General features: G+C 51.0%; 1 protein-coding gene across 1 annotated transcript in view; it reads right to left on the bottom strand.

The window, feature by feature from the left end:
• Positions 1-24,237, bottom strand: part of LOC136432083 (transcription factor IIIB 90 kDa subunit-like) — a 58,179-nt gene that overhangs the window by 7,447 nt on the left and 26,495 nt on the right. The window lies entirely within an intron of this gene.

Genomic DNA, 24,237 nt, shown 5'->3' with positions numbered 1-24,237 from the left:
CTTCATAGCAACAGGCATCACGGTCAAAGCATGATAGTACAAATGTATTCCAGAGCTATAAATGTTATCAATCAATCATGAGCTAAACTCATGTGGAGTTCTGTTCAACCACCACTTTAAGTTTGCAATCACTGGAAAGTGAGTGAGTGATTGAGAAGTTATTCAGTCCAAAGATGGAAGAAAAACATAATAATTATCCTGTTGGGCTCTTTGCCTGGACTATTAGTCTACTCTACTTCTCTAAGAGTCTCTGTCTTTCATAATGTTCTGTAAGTCTTGGATGACCTAATGGGTCCCGGAATCACAGACAAGTTGAGTTTGTTAAGGTCGGCCAACACATTTTACATCCATATCTTGGTGACCATAGAATAGGGTTGCTGGCTAGCTAGTCCCTGGCTTCTGTAGAAGTGCCCAGTGAGTCTGACCCCTCGCTATCTGCTGGTTACAGATAGAGCAGGGGTGAGAAGGAACACAACACCTTCATCCATCCAGGATCCCTGCACCAGTACGACATGATGCATCACAAGCCCAAACTCTGCTGTTCAGGAACACAACACCTTCATCCATCCAGGATCCCTGCACCAGTACGACATGATGCATCACAAGCCCAAACTCTGCTGTTCAGGAACACAACACCTTCATCCATCCAGGACCCCTGCACCAGTACAACATGCATCACAAGCCCAAACTCTGCTGTTCAGTAACACAACACCTTCATCCATCCAGGATCCCTGCACCAGTACGACATGATGCATCACAAGCCAAACTCTGCTGTTCAGTAACACAACACCTTCATCCATCCAGGATCCCTGCTCCAGTACGACATGATGCATCACAAGCCCAAACTCTGCAGTTCAGGAACACAACACCTTCATCCATCCAGGACCCCTGCACCAGTACAACATGCATCACAAGCCCAAACTCTGCAGTTCAGGAACACAACACCTTCATCCGTCCAGGATCCCTGCTCCAGTACGACATGCATCACAAGCCCAAACTCTGCTGTTCAGGAACACAACACCTTCATCCATCCAGGATCCCTGCTCCAGTACAACATGCATCACAAGCCCAAACTCTGCAGTTCAGGAACACAACACCTTCATCCATCCAGGACCCCTGCACCAGTACGACATGATGCATCACAAGCCCAAACTCTGCTGTTCAGGAACACAACACCTTCATCCGTCCAGGACCCCTGCTCCAGTACAACATGCATCACAAGCCCAAACTCTGCTGTTCAGGAACACAACACCTTCATCCATCCAGGATCCCTGCACCAGTACGACATGCATCACAAGCCCAAACTCTGCTGTTCAGGAACACAACACCTTCATCCATCCAGGATCCCTGCTCCAGTACGACATGCATCACAAGCCCAAACTCTGCTGTTCAGTAACACAACACCTTCATCCATCCAGGACCCCTGCACCAGTACAACATGCATCACAAGCCCAAACTCTGCAGTTCAGGAACACAACACCTTCATCCATCCAGGACCCCTGCACCAGTACGACATGATGCATCACAAGCCCAAACTCTGCAGTTCAGGAACACAACACCTTCATCCATCCAGGACCCCTGCTCCAGTACGACATGATGCATCACAAGCCCAAACTCTGCAGTTCAGGAGCACAACACCTTCATCCATCCAGGATCCCTGCTCCAGTACGACATGCATCACAAGCCCAAACTCTGCTGTTCAGTAACACAACACCTTCATCCGTCCAGGATCCCTGCACCAGTACGACATGCATCACAAGCCCAAACTCTGCTGTTCAGGAACACAACACCTTCATCCATCCAGGACCCCTGCACCAGTACGACATGCATCACAAGCCCAAACTCTGCAGTTCAGGAACCCAACACCTTCATCCATCCAGGACCCCTGCTCCAGTACGACATGATGCATCACAAGCCCAAACTCTGCAGTTCAGGAACACAACACCTTCATCCATCCAGGATCCCTGCTCCAGTACAACATGCATCACAAGCCCAAACTCTGCTGTTCAGTAACACAACACCTTCATCCATCCAGGATCCCTGCACCAGTACGACATGATGCATCACAAGCCCAAACTCTGCTGTTCAGTAACACAACACCTTCATCCATCCAGGATCCCTGCACCAGTACGACATGATGCATCACAAGCCCAAACTCTGCAGTTCAGGAACACAACACCTTCATCCATCCAGGATCCCTGCACCAGTACGACATGATGCATCACAAGCCCAAACTCTGCTGTTCAGTAACACAACACCTTCATCCATCCAGGATCCCTGCTCCAGTACGACATGATGCATCACAAGCCCAAACTCTGCTGTTCAGGAACACAACACCTTCATCCATCCAGGATCCCTGCACCAGTACGACATGATGCATCACAAGCCCAAACTCTGCTGTTCAGGAACACAACACCTTCATCCATCCAGGATCCCTGCACCAGTACGACATGCATCACAAGCCCAAACTCTGCAGTTCAGGAACACAACACCCTCATCCATCCGGGATCCCTGCTCCAGTACGACATGATGCATCACAAGCCCAAACTCTGCTGTTCAGTAACACAACACCTTCATCCATCCAGGATCCCTGCTCCAGTACGACATGATGCATCACAAGCCCAAACTCTGCTGTTCAGGAACACAACACCTTCATCCATCCAGGATCCCTGCACCAGTACGACATGATGCATCACAAGCCCAAACTCTGCAGTTCAGGAACACAACACCTTCATCCATCCAGGATCCCTGCACCAGTACGACATGATGCATCACAAGCCCAAACTCTGCTGTTCAGTAACACAACACCTTCATCCATCCAGGATCCCTGCACCAGTACGACATGATGCATCACAAGCCCAAACTCTGCAGTTCAGGAACACAACACCTTCATCCATCCAGGATCCCTGCACCAGTACGACATGATGCATCACAAGCCCAAACTCTGCAGTTCAGGAACACAACACCTTCATCCATCCAGGATCCCTGCACCAGTACGACATGATGCATCACAAGCCCAAACTCTGCAGTTCAGGAACACAACACCTTCATCCATCCAGGATCCCTGCACCAGTACGACATGATGCATCACAAGCCCAAACTCTGCTGTTCAGTAACACAACACCTTCATCCATCCAGGATCCCTGCACCAGTACGACATGATGCATCACAAGCCCAAACTCTGCAGTTCAGGAACACAACACCTTCATCCATCCAGGATCCCTGCACCAGTACGACATGATGCATCACAAGCCCAAACTCTGCTGTTCAGTAACACAACACCTTCATCCATCCAGGATCCCTGCTCCAGTACGACATGATGCATCACAAGCCCAAACTCTGCTGTTCAGGAACACAACACCTTCATCCATCCAGGATCCCTGCACCAGTACGACATGATGCATCACAAGCCCAAACTCTGCTGTTCAGGAACACAACACCTTCATCCATCCAGGATCCCTGCTCCAGTACGACATGCATCACAAGCCCAAACTCTGCTGTTCAGGAACACAACACCTTCATCCATCCGGGATCCCTGCTCCAGTACGACATACATCACAAGCCCAAACTCTGCTGTTCAGGAACACAACACCTTCATCCATCCAGGATCCCTGCTCCAGTACAACATGCATCACAAGCCCAAACTCTGCAGTTCAGGAACACAACACCTTCATCCATCCAGGATCCCTGCTCCAGTACGACATGATGCATCACAAGCCCAAACTCTGCTGTTCAGGAACACAACACCTTCATCCATCCAGGACCCCTGCACCAGTACAACATGCATCACAAGCCCAAACTCTGCTGTTCAGGAACACAACACCTTCATCCATCCAGGATCCCTGCACCAGTACGACATGATGCATCACAAGCCCAAACTCTGCTGTTCAGGAACACAACACCTTCATCCATCCAGGATACCTGCACCAGTACGACATGATGCATCACAAGCCCAAACTCTGCTGTTCAGTAACACAACACCTTCATCCATCCAGGATCCCTGCTCCAGTACAACATGCATCACAAGCCCAAACTCTGCTGTTCAGGAACACAACACCTTCATCCATCCAGGATCCCTGCACCAGTACGACATGATGCATCACAAGCCCAAACTCTGCTGTTCAGGAACACAACACCTTCATCCATCCGGGATCCCTGCACCAGTACGACATGCATCACAAGCCCAAACTCTGCTGTTCAGGAACACAACACCTTCATCCATCCGGGATCCCTGCTCCAGTACGACATACATCACAAGCCCATTTAACTCTGCTGTTCAGGAACACAACACCTTCTTCCATCCAGGACCCCTGCTCCAGTACGACATACATCACAAGCCCAAACTCTGCTGTTCAGGAACACAACACCTTCATCCATCCAGGATCCCTGCTCCAGTACGACATGCATCACAAGCCCAAACTCTGCTGTTCAGGAACACAACACCTTCATCCATCCAGGATCCCTGCACCAGTACGACATGCATCACAAGCCCAAACTCTGCAGTTCAGTAACACAACACCTTCATCCATCCAGGATCCCTGCACCAGTACGACATGATGCATCACAAGCCCAAACTCTGCTGTTCAGGAACACAACACCTTCATCCGTCCAGGATCCCTGCTCCAGTACGACATGATGCATCACAAGCCCAAACTCTGCTGTTCAGTAACACAACACCTTCATCCATCCAGGATCCCTGCACCAGTTCGACATGATGCATCACAAGCCCAAACTCTGCAGTTCAGGAACACAACACCTTCATCCGTCCAGGATCCCTGCACCAGTACGACATGCATCGCAAGCCCAAACTCTGCTGTTCAGGAACACAACACCTTCATCCATCCAGGACCCCTGCACCAGTACGACATGCATCACAAGCCCAAACTCTGCAGTTCAGGAACCCAACACCTTCATCCATCCAGGACCCCTGCACCAGTACGACATGCATCACAAGCCCAAACTCTGCAGTTCAGGAACCCAACACCTTCATCCATCCAGGACCCCTGCTCCAGTACGACATGATGCATCACAAGCCCAAACTCTGCTGTTCAGGAACACAACACCTTCATCCGTCCAGGATCCCTGCTCCAGTTCGACATGATGCATCACAAGCCCAAACTCTGCTGTTCAGTAACACAACACCTTCATCCATCCAGGATCCCTGCTCCAGTACAACATGCATCACAAGCCCAAACTCTGCTGTTCAGGAACACAACACCTTCATCCATCCAGGATCCCTGCACCAGTACGACATGATGCATCACAAGCCCAAACTCTGCTGTTCAGTAACACAACACCTTCATCCATCCAGGATCCCTGCTCCAGTACGACATGATGCATCACAAGCCCAAACTCTGCTGTTCAGGAACACAACACCTTCATCCGTCCAGGATCCCTGCTCCAGTTCGACATGATGCATCACAAGCCCAAACTCTGCTGTTCAGTAACACAACACCTTCATCCATCCAGGATCCCTGCTCCAGTACGACATGATGCATCACAAGCCCAAACTCTGCTGTTCAGGAACACAACACCTTCATCCGTCCAGGATCCCTGCTCCAGTTCGACATGATGCATCACAAGCCCAAACTCTGCTGTTCAGGAACACAACACCTTCATCCATCCAGGATCCCTGCACCAGTACGACATGCATCACAAGCCCAAACTCTGCTGTTCAGGAACACAACACCTTCATCCATCCAGGATCCCTGCTCCAGTACGACATGATGCATCACAAGCCCAAACTCTGCTGTTCAGGAACCCAACACCTTCATCCATCCAGGACCCCTGCTCCAGTACGACATGCATCACAAGCCCAAACTCTGCTGTTCAGGAGCACAACACCTTCAACCATCCAGGACCCCTGCACCAGTACGACATGCATCACAAGCCCAAACTCTGCTGTTCAGGAACACAACACCTTCATCCATCCAGGATCCCTGCACCAGTACGACATGATGCATCACAAGCCCAAACTCTGCAGTTCAGGAACACAACACCTTCATCCATCCAGGATCCCTGCACCAGTACGACATGATGCATCACAAGCCCAAACTCTGCAGTTCAGGAGCACAACACCTTCATCCATCCAGGACCCCTGCACCAGTACGACATGCATCACAAGCCCAAACTCTGCTGTTCAGGAACACAACACCTTCATCCATCCAGGATCCCTGCACCAGTACGACATGATGCATCACAAGCCCAAACTCTGCAGTTCAGGAACACAACACCTTCATCCATCCAGGATCCCTGCACCAGTACGACATGATGCATCACAAGCCCGAACTCTGCAGTTCAGGAACACAACACCTTCATCCATCCAGGATCCCTGCTCCAGTACGACATGCATCACAAGCCCAAACTCTGCTGTTCAGGAACCCAACACCTTCATCCATCCAGGACCCCTGCTCCAGTACGACATGCATCACAAGCCCAAACTCTGCTGTTCAGGAGCACAACACCTTCATCCATCCAGGACCCCTGCACCAGTACGACATGCATCACAAGCCCAAACTCTGCTGTTCAGGAACACAACACCTTCATCCATCCAGGATCCCTGCACCAGTACGACATGATGCATCACAAGCCCAAACTCTGCAGTTCAGGAACACAACACCTTCATCCATCCAGGATCCCTGCACCAGTACGACATGATGCATCACAAGCCCGAACTCTGCAGTTCAGGAACACAACACCTTCATCCATCCAGGATCCCTGCACCAGTACGACATGATGCATCACAAGCCCAAACTCTGCAGTTCAGGAACACAACACTTTCATCCATCCAGGATCCCTGCACCAGTACGACATGCATCACAAGCCCAAACTCTGCTGTTCAGGAACCCAACACCTTCATCCATCCAGGACCCCTGCTCCAGTACGACATGCATCACAAGCCCAAACTCTGCTGTTCAGGAGCACAACACCTTCATCCATCCAGGACCCCTGCACCAGTACGACATGCATCACAAGCCCAAACTCTGCTGTTCAGGAACACAACACCTTCATCCATCCAGGATCCCTGCACCAGTACGACATGATGCATCACAAGCCCAAACTCTGCAGTTCAGGAGCACAACACCTTCATCCATCCAGGATACCTGCACCAGTACGACATGCATCACAAGCCCAAACTCTGCTGTTCAGGAACACAACACCTTCATCCATCCAGGACCCCTGCACCAGTACGACATGATGCATCACAAGCCCAAACTCTGCTGTTCAGGAACACAACACCTTCATCCATCCAGGATCCCTGCACCAGTTCGACATGATGCATCACAAGCCCAAACTCTGCTGTTCAGTAACACAACACCTTCATCCATCCAGGACCCCTGCACCAGTACGACATGCATCACAAGCCCAAACTCTGCTGTTCAGGAACACAACACCTTCATCCATCCAGGATCCCTGCACCAGTACGACATGATGCATCACAAGCCCAAACTCTGCAGTTCAGGAACACAACACCTTCATCCATCCAGGATCCCTGCACCAGTACGACATGATGCATCACAAGCCCGAACTCTGCAGTTCAGGAACACAACACCTTCATCCATCCAGGATACCTGCACCAGTACGACATGATGCATCACAAGCCCAAACTCTGCAGTTCAGGAACACAACACCTTCATCCATCCAGGATCCCTGCACCAGTACGACATGATGCATCACAAGCCCGAACTCTGCAGTTCAGGAACACAACACCTTCATCCATCCAGGATACCTGCACCAGTACGACATGATGCATCACAAGCCCAAACTCTGCAGTTCAGGAACACAACACTTTCATCCATCCAGGATCCCTGCACCAGTACGACATGCATCACAAGCCCAAACTCTGCTGTTCAGGAACCCAACACCTTCATCCATCCGGGATCCCTGCTCCAGTACGACATGCATCACAAGCCCAAACTCTGCAGTTCAGGAACACAACAGCTTCATCCATCCAGGATCCCTGCACCAGTTCGACATGATGCATCACAAGCCCAAACTCTGCTGTTCAGGAACACAACACCTTCATCCATCCAGGATCCCTGCACCAGTACGACATGATGCATCACAAGCCCAAACTCTGCAGTTCAGGAACACAACACCTTCATCCATCCAGGATCCCTGCACCAGTACAACATGCATCACAAGCCCAAACTCTGCTGTTCAGTAACACAACACCTTCATCCATCCAGGATCCCTGCTCCAGTACAACATGCATCACAAGCCCAAACTCTGCTGTTCAGGAACACAACACCTTCATCCATCCGGGATCCCTGCACCAGTACGACATGATGCATCACAAGCCCAAACTCTGCTGTTCAGTAACACAACACCTTCATCCATCCAGGACCCCTGCTCCAGTACGACATGATGCATCACAAGCCCAAACTCTGCTGTTCAGGAACACAACACCTTCATCCATCCAGGACCCCTGCTCCAGTACGACATACATCACAAGCCCAAACTCTGCTGTTCAGGAACACAACACCTTCATCCATCCAGGATCCCTGCACCAGTACGACATGCATCACAAGCCCAAACTCTGCTGTTCAGTAACACAACACCTTCATCCATCCAGGATCCCTGCACCAGTACGACATGCATCACAAGCCCAAACTCTGCAGTTCAGGAACACAACACCTTCATCCATCCAGGATCCCTGCGCCAGTACGACATGATGCATCACAAGCCCAAACTCTGCTGTTCAGGAACGCAACACCTTCATCCGTCCAGGACCCCTGCACCAGTACGACATGCATCACAAGCCCAAACTCTGCTGTTCAGGAACACAACACCTTCATCCATCCGGGATCCCTGCTCCAGTACGACATACATCACAAGCCCAAACTCTGCTGTTCAGGAACACAACACCTTCATCCATCCAGGATCCCTGCACCAGTACGACATGCATCACAAGCCCAAACTCTGCTGTTCAGTAACACAACACCTTCATCCATCCAGGATCCCTGCACCAGTACGACATGCATCACAAGCCCAAACTCTGCTGTTCAGTAACACAACACCTTCATCCATCCAGGATCCCTGCACCAGTACGACATGATGCATCACAAGCCCAAACTCTGCTGTTCAGGAACACAACACCTTCATCCATCCAGGACCCCTGCACCAGTACGACATGATGCATCACAAGCCCAAACTCTGCTGTTCAGGAACACAACACCTTCATCCGTCCAGGACCCCTGCTCCAGTACGACATGATGCATCACAAGCCCAAACTCTGCTGTTCAGGAACACAACACCTTCATCCATCCAGGACCCCTGCACCAGTACGACATGATGCATCACAAGCCAAACTCTGCTGTTCAGGAACACAACACCTTCATCCATCCAGGACCCCTGCACCAGTACGACATGATGCATCACAAGCCCAAACTCTGCTGTTCAGGAACACAACACCTTCATCCATCCAGGACCCCTGCACCAGTACGACATGATGCATCACAAGCCAAACTCTGCTGTTCAGGAACACAACACCTTCATCCATCCAGGATCCCTGCTCCAGTACGACATGATGCATCACAAGCCCAAACTCTGCTGTTCAGGAACACAACACCTTCATCCATCCAGGATCCCTGCTCCAGTTCGACATGCATCACAAGCCCAAACTCTGCTGTTCAGGAACACAACACCTTCATCCATCCAGGACCCCTGCACCAGTACGACATACATCACAAGCCCAAACTCTGCTGTTCAGGAACACAACACCTTCATCCATCCGGGATCCCTGCACCAGTACGACATGCATCACAAGCCCAAACTCTGCTGTTCAGTAACACAACACTTTCATCCATCCAGGACCCCTGCTCCAGTTCGACATGCATCACAAGCCCAAACTCTGCTGTTCAGGAACACAACACCTTCATCCATCCAGGATCCCTGCACCAGTACGACATGCATCACAAGCCCAAACTCTGCTGTTCAGGAACACAACACCTCCATCCATCCAGGATCCCTGCTCCAGTACGACATGCATCACAAGCCCAAACTCTGCTGTTCAGGAACACAACACCTTCATCCATCCAGGATCCCTGCACCAGTACGACATGATGCATCACAAGCCCAAACTCTGCTGTTCAGTAACACAACACCTTCATCCATCCAGGATCCCTGCACCAGTACGACATGATGCATCACAAGCCCAAACTCTGCTGTTCAGGAACACAACACCTTCATCCATCCAGGATCCCTGCTCCAGTACAACATGCATCACAAGCCCAAGCTCTGCTGTTCAGGAACACAACACCTTCATCCATCCAGGATCCCTGCTCCAGTACGACATGATGCATCACAAGCCCAAACTCTGCTGTTCAGGAACGCAACACCTTCATCCATCCAGGATCCCTGCACCAGTACGACATGATGCATCACAAGCCCAAACTCTGCTGTTCAGGAACACAACACCTTCATCCATCCAGGATCCCTGCACCAGTACGACATGATGCATCACAAGCCCAAACTCTGCTGTTCAGTAACACAACACCTTCATCCATCCAGGATCCCTGCACCAGTACGACATGATGCATCACAAGCCCAAACTCTGCTGTTCAGGAACACAACACCTTCATCCATCCAGGATCCCTGCTCCAGTACAACATGCATCACAAGCCCAAGCTCTGCTGTTCAGGAACACAACACCTTCATCCATCCAGGATCCCTGCTCCAGTACGACATGATGCATCACAAGCCCAAACTCTGCTGTTCAGGAACGCAACACCTTCATCCATCCAGGATCCCTGCACCAGTACGACATGCATCACAAGCCCAAACTCTGCTGTTCAGTAACACAACACTTTCATCCATCCAGGACCCCTGCTCCAGTTCGACATGCATCACAAGCCCAAACTCTGCTGTTCAGGAACACAACACCTTCATCCATCCAGGATCCCTGCACCAGTTCGACATGATGCATCACAAGCCCAAACTCTGCTGTTCAGTAACACAACACCTTCATCCATCCAGGACCCCTGCACCAGTACGACATGCATCACAAGCCCAAACTCTGCTGTTCAGGAACACAACACCTTCATCCATCCAGGATCCCTGCACCAGTACGACATGATGCATCACAAGCCCAAACTCTGCAGTTCAGGAACACAACACCTTCATCCATCCAGGATCCCTGCACCAGTACGACATGATGCATCACAAGCCCGAACTCTGCAGTTCAGGAACACAACACCTTCATCCATCCAGGATACCTGCACCAGTACGACATGATGCATCACAAGCCCAAACTCTGCAGTTCAGGAACACAACACCTTCATCCATCCAGGATCCCTGCACCAGTACGACATGATGCATCACAAGCCCGAACTCTGCAGTTCAGGAACACAACACCTTCATCCATCCAGGATACCTGCACCAGTACGACATGATGCATCACAAGCCCAAACTCTGCAGTTCAGGAACACAACACTTTCATCCATCCAGGATCCCTGCACCAGTACGACATGCATCACAAGCCCAAACTCTGCTGTTCAGGAACCCAACACCTTCATCCATCCGGGATCCCTGCTCCAGTACGACATGCATCACAAGCCCAAACTCTGCAGTTCAGGAACACAACAGCTTCATCCATCCAGGATCCCTGCACCAGTTCGACATGATGCATCACAAGCCCAAACTCTGCTGTTCAGGAACACAACACCTTCATCCATCCAGGATCCCTGCACCAGTACGACATGATGCATCACAAGCCCAAACTCTGCAGTTCAGGAACACAACACCTTCATCCATCCAGGATCCCTGCACCAGTACAACATGCATCACAAGCCCAAACTCTGCTGTTCAGTAACACAACACCTTCATCCATCCAGGATCCCTGCTCCAGTACAACATGCATCACAAGCCCAAACTCTGCTGTTCAGGAACACAACACCTTCATCCATCCGGGATCCCTGCACCAGTACGACATGATGCATCACAAGCCCAAACTCTGCTGTTCAGTAACACAACACCTTCATCCATCCAGGACCCCTGCTCCAGTACGACATGATGCATCACAAGCCCAAACTCTGCTGTTCAGGAACACAACACCTTCATCCATCCAGGACCCCTGCTCCAGTACGACATACATCACAAGCCCAAACTCTGCTGTTCAGGAACACAACACCTTCATCCATCCAGGATCCCTGCACCAGTACGACATGCATCACAAGCCCAAACTCTGCTGTTCAGTAACACAACACCTTCATCCATCCAGGATCCCTGCACCAGTACGACATGCATCACAAGCCCAAACTCTGCAGTTCAGGAACACAACACCTTCATCCATCCAGGATCCCTGCGCCAGTACGACATGATGCATCACAAGCCCAAACTCTGCTGTTCAGGAACGCAACACCTTCATCCGTCCAGGACCCCTGCACCAGTACGACATGCATCACAAGCCCAAACTCTGCTGTTCAGGAACACAACACCTTCATCCATCCGGGATCCCTGCTCCAGTACGACATACATCACAAGCCCAAACTCTGCTGTTCAGGAACACAACACCTTCATCCATCCAGGATCCCTGCACCAGTACGACATGCATCACAAGCCCAAACTCTGCTGTTCAGTAACACAACACCTTCATCCATCCAGGATCCCTGCACCAGTACGACATGCATCACAAGCCCAAACTCTGCTGTTCAGTAACACAACACCTTCATCCATCCAGGATCCCTGCACCAGTACGACATGATGCATCACAAGCCCAAACTCTGCTGTTCAGGAACACAACACCTTCATCCATCCAGGACCCCTGCACCAGTACGACATGATGCATCACAAGCCCAAACTCTGCTGTTCAGGAACACAACACCTTCATCCGTCCAGGACCCCTGCTCCAGTACGACATGATGCATCACAAGCCCAAACTCTGCTGTTCAGGAACACAACACCTTCATCCATCCAGGACCCCTGCACCAGTACGACATGCATCACAAGCCCAAACTCTGCTGTTCAGGAACACAACACCTTCATCCATCCAGGACCCCTGCACCAGTACGACATGATGCATCACAAGCCAAACTCTGCTGTTCAGGAACACAACACCTTCATCCATCCAGGATCCCTGCTCCAGTACGACATGATGCATCACAAGCCCAAACTCTGCTGTTCAGGAACACAACACCTTCATCCATCCAGGATCCCTGCTCCAGTTCGACATGCATCACAAGCCCAAACTCTGCTGTTCAGGAACACAACACCTTCATCCATCCAGGACCCCTGCACCAGTACGACATACATCACAAGCCCAAACTCTGCTGTTCAGGAACACAACACCTTCATCCATCCGGGATCCCTGCACCAGTACGACATGCATCACAAGCCCAAACTCTGCTGTTCAGTAACACAACACTTTCATCCATCCAGGACCCCTGCTCCAGTTCGACATGCATCACAAGCCCAAACTCTGCTGTTCAGGAACACAACACCTTCATCCATCCAGGATCCCTGCACCAGTACGACATGCATCACAAGCCCAAACTCTGCTGTTCAGGAACACAACACCTCCATCCATCCAGGATCCCTGCTCCAGTACGACATGCATCACAAGCCCAAACTCTGCTGTTCAGGAACACAACACCTTCATCCATCCAGGATCCCTGCACCAGTACGACATGATGCATCACAAGCCCAAGCTCTGCTGTTCAGGAACACAACACCTTCATCCATCCAGGATCCCTGCTCCAGTACGACATGATGCATCACAAGCCCAAACTCTGCTGTTCAGTAACACAACACCTTCATCCATCCGGGATCCCTGCACCAGTACGACATGCATCACAAGCCCAAACTCTGCTGTTCAGTAACACAACACTTTCATCCATCCAGGACCCCTGCTCCAGTTCGACATGCATCACAAGCCCAAACTCTGCTGTTCAGGAACACAACACCTTCATCCATCCAGGATCCCTGCACCAGTACGACATACATCACAAGCCCAAACTCTGCTGTTCAGGAACACAACACCTCCATCCATCCAGGATCCCTGCTCCAGTACGACATGCATCACAAGCCCAAACTCTGCTGTTCAGGAACACAACACCTCCATCCATCCAGGATCCCTGCTCCAGTACGACATGCATCACAAGCCCAAACTCTGCTGTTCAGGAACACAACACCTTCATCCATCCAGGATCCCTGCACCAGTACGACATGATGCATCACAAGCCCAAGCTCTGCTGTTCAGGAACACAACACCTTCATCCATCCAGGATCCCTGCTCCAGTACGACATGATGCATCACAAGCCCAAACTCTGCTGTTCAGTAACACAACACCTTCATCCATCCGGGATCCCTGCACCAGTACGACATGCATCACAAGCCCAAACTCTGCTGTTCAGTAACACAACACTTTCATCCATCCAGGACCCCTGCTCCAGTTCGACATGCATCACAAGCCCAAACTCTGCTGTTCAGGAACACAACACCTTCATCCATCCAGGATCCCTGCTCCAGTACGACATGATGCATCACAAGCCCAAACTCTGCTGTTCAGGAACACAACACCTTCATCCATCCAGGACCCCTGCACCAGTACGACATACATCACAAGCCCAAACTCTGCTGTTCAGGAACACAACAGCTTCATCCATCCAGGACCCCTGCACCAGTACGACATACATCACAAGCCCAAACTCTGCTGTTCAGGAACACAACACCTTCATCCATCCAGGATCCCTGCTCCAGTACGACATGCATCACAAGCCCAAACTCTGCTGTTCAGGAACACAACACCTTCATCCATCCAGGATCCCTGCACCAGTACGACATGATGCATCACAAGCCCAAACTCTGCTGTTCAGGAACACAACACCCTCATCCATCCGGGATCCCTGCTCCAGTACGACATGATGCATCACAAGCCCAAACTCTGCAGTTCAGGAACACAACACCTTCATCCATCCAGGATCCCTGCTCCAGTACGACATGATGCATCACAAGCCCAAACTCTGCTGTTCAGTAACACAACAGCTTCATCCATCCAGGACCCCTGCTCCAGTACGACATGCATCACAAGCCCAAATTCTGCTGTTCAGGAACACAACACCTTCATCCATCCAGGATCCCTGCACCAGTTAAACATGATGCATCACAAGCCCAAACTCTGCTGTTCAGTAACACAACACCTTCATCCATCCGGGATCCCTGCTCCAGTACGACATGATGCATCACAAGCCCAAACTCTGCAGTTCAGGAACACAACACCTTCATCCATCCAGGATCCCTGCTCCAGTACGACATGATGCATCACAAGCCCAAACTCTGCTGTTCAGTAACACAACAGCTTCATCCATCCAGGACCCCTGCTCCAGTACGACATGCATCACAAGCCCAAATTCTGCAGTTCAGGAACACAACACCTTCATCCATCCAGGATCCCTGCACCAGTACGACATGCATCACAAGCCCAAACTCTGCAGTTCAGGAACACAACACCTTCATCCATCCAGGATCCCTGCGCCAGTACGACATGATGCATCACAAGCCCAAACTCTGCAGTTCAGTAACACAACAGCTTCATCCATCCAGGACCCCTGCTCCAGTACGACATGCATCACAAGCCCAAACTCTGCTGTTCAGTAACACAACACCTTCATCCATCCAGGATCCCTGCACCAGTACGACATGCATCACAAGCCCAAACTCTGCTGTTCAGTAACACAACACCTTCATCCATCCAGGATCCCTGCACCAGTACGACATGATGCATCACAAGCCCAAACTCTGCTGTTCAGGAACACAACACCTTCATCCATCCAGGACCCCTGCTCCAGTACGACATGATGCATCACAAGCCAAACTCTGCTGTTCAGTAACACAACACCTTCATCCATCCAGGATCCCTGCACCAGTACGACATGCATCACAAGCCCAAACTCTGCTGTTCAGGAACACAACACCTTCATCCATCCAGGATCCCTGCACCAGTACGACATGCATCACAAGCCCAAACTCTGCTGTTCAGTAACACAACACCTTCATCCATCCAGGATCCCTGCTCCAGTACAACATGCATCACAAGCCCAAACTCTGCTGTTCAGGAACACAACACCTTCATCCATCCAGGATCCCTGCACCAGTACGACATGATGCATCACAAGCCCAAACTCTGCAGTTCAGGAACACAACACCTTCATCCATCCAGGACCCCTGCACCAGTACGACATGATGCATCACAAGCCAAACTCTGCTGTTCAGTAACACAACACCTTCATCCATCCAGGATCCCTGCACCAGTACGACATGCATCACAAGCCCAAACTCTGCTGTTCAGGAACACAACACCTTCATCCATCCAGGATCCCTGCACCAGTACGACATGATGCATCACAAGCCCAAACTCTGCTGTTCAGTAACACAACACCTTCATCCATCCAGGATCCCTGCACCAGTACGACATGCATCACAAGCCCAAACTCTGCTGTTCAGTAACACAACACCTTCATCCATCCAGGATCCCTGCACCAGTACGACATGCATCACAAGCCCAAACTCTGCTGTTCAGGAACACAACACCTTCATCCATCCAGGACCCCTGCACCAGTACGACATGATGCATCACAAGCCCAAACTCTGCTGTTCAGGAACACAACACCTTCATCCATCCAGGATCCCTGCTCCAGTACAACATGCATCACAAGCCCAAACTCTGCAGTTCAGGAACACAACACCCTCATCCATCCAGGATCCCTGCTCCAGTACAACATGCATCACAAGCCCAAGCTCTGCTGTTCAGGAACACAACACCTTCATCCATCCAGGATCCCTGCACCAGTACGACATGATGCATCACAAGCCCAAGCTCTGCTGTTCAGGAACACAACACCTTCATCCATCCAGGACCCCTGCACCAGTACGACATGCATCACAAGCCCAAACTCTGCTGTTCAGGAACACAACACCTCCATCCATCCAGGATCCCTGCACCAGTACGACATGCATCACAAGCCCAAACTCTGCAGTTCAGTAACACAACACCTTCATCCATCCAGGACCCCTGCACCAGTACGACATGCATCACAAGCCCAAACTCTGCAGTTCAGGAACACAACACCTTCATCCATCCAGGATCCCTGCTCCAGTACAACATGCATCACAAGCCCAAACTCTGCTGTTCAGGAACACAACACCTTCATCCATCCAGGATCCCTGCTCCAGTACGACATGATGCATCACAAGCCCAAACTCTGCAGTTCAGGAACACAACACCTTCATCCATCCAGGATCCCTGCTCCAGTTCGACATGATGCATCACAAGCCCAAACTCTGCAGTTCAGGAACACAACACCTTCATCCATCCAGGATCCCTGCACCAGTACGACATGATGCATCACAAGCCCAAACTCTGCTGTTCAGGAACACAACACCTTCATCCATCCAGGACCCCTGCACCAGTACGACATGCATCACAAGCCCAAACTCTGCAGTTCAGGAACCCAACACCTTCATCCATCCAGGACCCCTGCACCAGTACGACATGCATCACAAGCCCAAACTCTGCAGTTCAGGAACCCAACACCTTCATCCATCCAGGACCCCTGCTCCAGTACGACATGATGCATCACAAGCCCAAACTCTGCTGTTCAGGAACACAACACCTTCATCCGTCCAGGATCCCTGCTCCAGTTCGACATGATGCATCACAAGCCCAAACTCTGCTGTTCAGTAACACAACACCTTCATCCATCCAGGATCCCTGCTCCAGTACAACATGCATCACAAGCCCAAACTCTGCTGTTCAGGAACACAACACCTTCATCCATCCAGGATCCCTGCACCAGTACAACATGCATCACAAGCCCAAACTCTGCTGTTCAGGAACACAACACCTTCATCCATCCAGGATCCCTGCACCAGTACGACATGATGCATCACAAGCCCAAACTCTGCTGTTCAGTAACACAACACCTTCATCCATCCAGGATCCCTGCACCAGTACGACATGATGCATCACAAGCCCAAACTCTGCTGTTCAGGAACACAACAGCTTCATCCATCCAGGATCCCTGCACCAGTACGACATGATGCATCACAAGCCAAACTCTGCTGTTCAGGAACACAACACCTTCATCCATCCAGGATCCCTGCACCAGTACGACATGCATCACAAGCCCAAACTCTGCTGTTCAGGAACACAACACCTTCATCCATCGAGGATCCCTGCTCCAGTACGACATGATGCATCACAAGCCCAAACTCTGCTGTTCAGGAACACAACACCTTCATCCATCCAGGATCCCTGCACCAGTTCGACATGATGCATCACAAGCCCAAACTCTGCAGTTCAGGAACACAACACCTTCATCCATCCAGGATCCCTGCACCAGTACGACATGCATCACAAGCCCAAACTCTGCTGTTCAGGAACACAACACCTTCATCCATCGAGGATCCCTGCTCCAGTACGACATGATGCATCACAAGCCCAAACTCTGCTGTTCAGGAACCCAACACCTTCATCCATCCAGGACCCCTGCTCCAGTACGACATGCATCACAAGCCCAAACTCTGCTGTTCAGGAGCACAACACCTTCATCCATCCAGGACCCCTGCACCAGTACGACATGCATCACAAGCCCAAACTCTGCTGTTCAGGAACACAACACCTTCATCCATCCAGGATCCCTGCACCAGTACGACATGATGCATCACAAGCCCAAACTCTGCAGTTCAGGAACACAACACCTTCATCCATCCAGGATCCCTGCACCAGTACGACATGATGCATCACAAGCCCAAACTCTGCAGTTCAGGAGCACAACACCTTCATCCATCCAGGACCCCTGCACCAGTACGACATGCATCACAAGCCCAAACTCTGCTGTTCAGGAACACAACACCTTCATCCATCCAGGATCCCTGCACCAGTACGACATGATGCATCACAAGCCCAAACTCTGCAGTTCAGGAACACAACACCTTCATCCATCCAGGATCCCTGCACCAGTACGACATGATGCATCACAAGCCCGAACTCTGCAGTTCAGGAACACAACACCTTCATCCATCCAGGATCCCTGCTCCAGTACGACATGCATCACAAGCCCAAACTCTGCTGTTCAGGAACCCAACACCTTCATCCATCCAGGACCCCTGCTCCAGTACGACATGCATCACAAGCCCAAACTCTGCTGTTCAGGAGCACAACACCTTCATCCATCCAGGACCCCTGCACCAGTACGACATGCATCACAAGCCCAAACTCTGCTGTTCAGGAACACAACACCTTCATCCATCCAGGATCCCTGCACCAGTACGACATGCATCACAAGCCCAAACTCTGCTGTTCAGGAACACAACACCTTCATCCATCCAGGATCCCTGCACCAGTACGACATGATGCATCACAAGCCCAAACTCTGCAGTTCAGGAACACAACACCTTCATCCATCCAGGATCCCTGCACCAGTACGACATGATGCATCACAAGCCCAAACTCTGCAGTTCAGGAACACAACACCTTCATCCATCCAGGATCCCTGCACCAGTACGACATGATGCATCACAAGCCCAAACTCTGCAGTTCAGGAACACAACACCTTCATCCATCCAGGATCCCTGCACCAGTACGACATGATGCATCACAAGCCCAAACTCTGCAGTTCAGGAACACAACACTTTCATCCATCCAGGATCCCTGCACCAGTACGACATGCATCACAAGCCCAAACTCTGCTGTTCAGGAACCCAACACCTTCATCCATCCAGGACCCCTGCTCCAGTACGACATGCATCACAAGCCCAAACTCTGCTGTTCAGGAGCACAACACCTTCATCCATCCAGGACCCCTGCACCAGTACGACATGCATCACAAGCCCAAACTCTGCTGTTCAGGAACACAACACCTTCATCCATCCAGGATCCCTGCACCAGTACGACATGATGCATCACAAGCCCAAACTCTGCAGTTCAGGAGCACAACACCTTCATCCATCCAGGACCCCTGCACCAGTACGACATGATGCATCACAAGCCCAAACTCTGCTGTTCAGGAACACAACACCTTCATCCATCCAGGATCCCTGCACCAGTACAACATGCATCACAAGCCCAAACTCTGCAGTTCAGGAACCCAACACCTTCATCCATCCAGGACCCCTGCACCAGTACGACATGCATCACAAGCCCAAACTCTGCTGTTCAGGAACACAACACCTTCATCCATCCAGGATCCCTGCACCAGTACGACATGATGCATCACAAGCCCAAACTCTGCAGTTCAGGAACACAACACCTTCATCCATCCAGGATCCCTGCACCAGTACGACATGATGCATCACAAGCCCGAACTCTGCAGTTCAGGAACACAACACCTTCATCCATCCAGGATACCTGCACCAGTACGACATGATGCATCACAAGCCCAAACTCTGCAGTTCAGGAACACAACACTTTCATCCATCCAGGATCCCTGCACCAGTACGACATGCATCACAAGCCCAAACTCTGCTGTTCAGGAACCCAACACCTTCATCCATCCGGGATCCCTGCTCCAGTACGACATGCATCACAAGCCCAAACTCTGCAGTTCAGGAACACAACAGCTTCATCCATCCAGGATCCCTGCACCAGTTCGACATGATGCATCACAAGCCCAAACTCTGCTGTTCAGGAACACAACACCTTCATCCATCCAGGATCCCTGCACCAGTACGACATGATGCATCACAAGCCCAAACTCTGCAGTTCAGGAACACAACACCTTCATCCATCCAGGATCCCTGCACCAGTACAACATGCATCACAAGCCCAAACTCTGCTGTTCAGTAACACAACACCTTCATCCATCCAGGATCCCTGCTCCAGTACAACATGCATCACAAGCCCAAACTCTGCTGTTCAGGAACACAACACCTTCATCCATCCGGGATCCCTGCACCAGTACGACATGCATCACAAGCCCAAACTCTGCTGTTCAGTAACACAACACCTTCATCCATCCAGGACCCCTGCTCCAGTACGACATGATGCATCACAAGCCCAAACTCTGCTGTTCAGGAACACAACACCTTCATCCATCCAGGACCCCTGCTCCAGTACGACATACATCACAAGCCCAAACTCTGCTGTTCAGGAACACAACACCTTCATCCATCCAGGATCCCTGCACCAGTACGACATGCATCACAAGCCCAAACTCTGCTGTTCAGGAACACAACACCTTCATCCATCCAGGATCCCTGCTCCAGTACAACATGCATCACAAGCCCAAACTCTGCTGTTCAGGAACACAACACCTTCATCCATCCGGGATCCCTGCACCAGTACGACATGCATCACAAGCCCAAACTCTGCTGTTCAGTAACACAACACCTTCATCCATCCAGGACCCCTGCTCCAGTACGACATGATGCATCACAAGCCCAAACTCTGCTGTTCAGGAACACAACACCTTCATCCATCCAGGACCCCTGCTCCAGTACGACATACATCACAAGCCCAAACTCTGCTGTTCAGGAACACAACACCTTCATCCATCCAGGATCCCTGCACCAGTACGACATGCATCACAAGCCCAAACTCTGCAGTTCAGGAACACAACACCTTCATCCGTCCAGGATCCCTGCACCAGTACGACATGATGCATCACAAGCCCAAACTCTGCAGTTCAGGAACACAACACCTTCATCCATCCAGGACCCCTGCACCAGTACGACATGATGCATCACAAGCCCAAACTCTGCTGTTCAGTAACACAACACCTTCATCCATCCAGGATCCCTGCACCAGTACGACATGCATCACAAGCCCAAACTCTGCAGTTCAGGAACACAACACCTTCATCCATCCAGGATCCCTGCGCCAGTACGACATGATGCATCACAAGCCCAAACTCTGCTGTTCAGGAACGCAACACCTTCATCCGTCCAGGACCCCTGCACCAGTACGACATGCATCACAAGCCCAAACTCTGCTGTTCAGGAACACAACACCTTCATCCATCCGGGATCCCTGCTCCAGTACGACATACATCACAAGCCCAAACTCTGCTGTTCAGGAACACAACACCTTCATCCATCCAGGATCCCTGCACCAGTACGACATGCATCACAAGCCCAAACTCTGCTGTTCAGTAACACAACACCTTCATCCATCCAGGATCCCTGCACCAGTACGACATGCATCACAAGCCCAAACTCTGCTGTTCAGTAACACAACACCTTCATCCATCCAGGATCCCTGCACCAGTACGACATGATGCATCACAAGCCCAAACTCTGCTGTTCAGGAACACAACACCTTCATCCATCCAGGACCCCTGCACCAGTACGACATGATGCATCACAAGCCCAAACTCTGCTGTTCAGGAACACAACACCTTCATCCGTCCAGGACCCCTGCTCCAGCACAACATGCATCACAAGCCCAAACTCTGCTGTTCAGGAACACAACACCTTCATCCATCCAGGACCCCTGCACCAGTACGACATGATGCATCACAAGCCAAACTCTGCTGTTCAGGAACACAACACCTTCATCCATCCAGGATCCCTGCACCAGTACGACATGCATCACAAGCCCAAACTCTGCTGTTCAGTAACACAACACTTTCATCCATCCAGGATCCCTGCTCCAGTTCGACATGCATCACAAGCCCAAGCTCTGCTGTTCAGTAACACAACACCTTCATCCATCCAGGACCCCTGCACCAGTACGACATACATCACAAGCCCAAACTCTGCTGTTCAGGAACACAACACCTTCATCCATCCGGGATCCCTGCACCAGTACGACATGCATCACAAGCCCAAACTCTGCTGTTCAGTAACACAACACTTTCATCCATCCAGGACCCCTGCTCCAGTTCGACATGCATCACAAGCCCAAACTCTGCTGTTCAGGAACACAACACCTTCATCCATCCAGGATCCCTGCACCAGTACGACATGCATCACAAGCCCAAACTCTGCTGTTCAGGAACACAACACCTCCATCCATCCAGGATCCCTGCTCCAGTACAACATGCATCACAAGCCCAAACTCTGCTGTTCAGGAACACAACACCTTCATCCATCCAGGATCCCTGCACCAGTACGACATGATGCATCACAAGCCCAAGCTCTGCTGTTCAGGAACACAACACCTTCATCCATCCAGGATCCCTGCTCCAGTACGACATGATGCATCACAAGCCCAAACTCTGCTGTTCAGTAACACAACACCTTCATCCATCCGGGATCCCTGCACCAGTACGACATGCATCACAAGCCCAAACTCTGCTGTTCAGTAACACAACACTTTCATCCATCCAGGACCCCTGCTCCAGTTCGACATGCATCACAAGCCCAAACTCTGCTGTTCAGGAACACAACACCTTCATCCATCCAGGATCCCTGCTCCAGTACGACATGATGCATCACAAGCCCAAACTCTGCTGTTCAGGAACACAACACCTTCATCCATCCAGGACCCCTGCACCAGTACGACATACATCACAAGCCCAAACTCTGCTGTTCAGGAACACAACAGCTTCATCCATCCAGGACCCCTGCACCAGTACGACATACATCACAAGCCCAAACTCTGCTGTTCAGGAACACAACACCTTCATCCATCCAGGATCCCTGCACCAGTTAAACATGATGCATCACAAGCCCAAACTCTGCTGTTCAGTAACACAACACCTTCATCCATCCGGGATCCCTGCTCCAGTACGACATGATGCATCACAAGCCCAAACTCTGCAGTTCAGGAACACAACACCTTCATCCATCCAGGATCCCTGCTCCAGTACGACATGATGCATCACAAGCCCAAACTCTGCTGTTCAGTAACACAACAGCTTCATCCATCCAGGACCCCTGCTCCAGTACGACATGCATCACAAGCCCAAATTCTGCAGTTCAGGAACACAACACCTTCATCCATCCAGGATCCCTGCACCAGTACGACATGCATCACAAGCCCAAACTCTGCAGTTCAGGAACACAACACCTTCATCCATCCAGGATCCCTGCGCCAGTACGACATGATGCATCACAAGCCCAAACTCTGCAGTTCAGTAACACAACAGCTTCATCCATCCAGGACCCCTGCTCCAGTACGACATGCATCACAAGCCCAAACTCTGCTGTTCAGTAACACAACACCTTCATCCATCCAGGATCCCTGCACCAGTACGACATGCATCACAAGCCCAAACTCTGCTGTTCAGTAACACAACACCTTCATCCATCCAGGATCCCTGCACCAGTACGACATGATGCATCACAAGCCCAAACTC

This window comes from Branchiostoma lanceolatum, chromosome 4 (assembly GCF_035083965.1).
Source record: "Branchiostoma lanceolatum isolate klBraLanc5 chromosome 4, klBraLanc5.hap2, whole genome shotgun sequence".
Taxonomy (NCBI): domain Eukaryota; kingdom Metazoa; phylum Chordata; class Leptocardii; order Amphioxiformes; family Branchiostomatidae; genus Branchiostoma; species Branchiostoma lanceolatum.
Note: the sequence above shows the minus strand (reverse complement) of the source record. Positions and strands in the feature narration are given on the sequence as shown.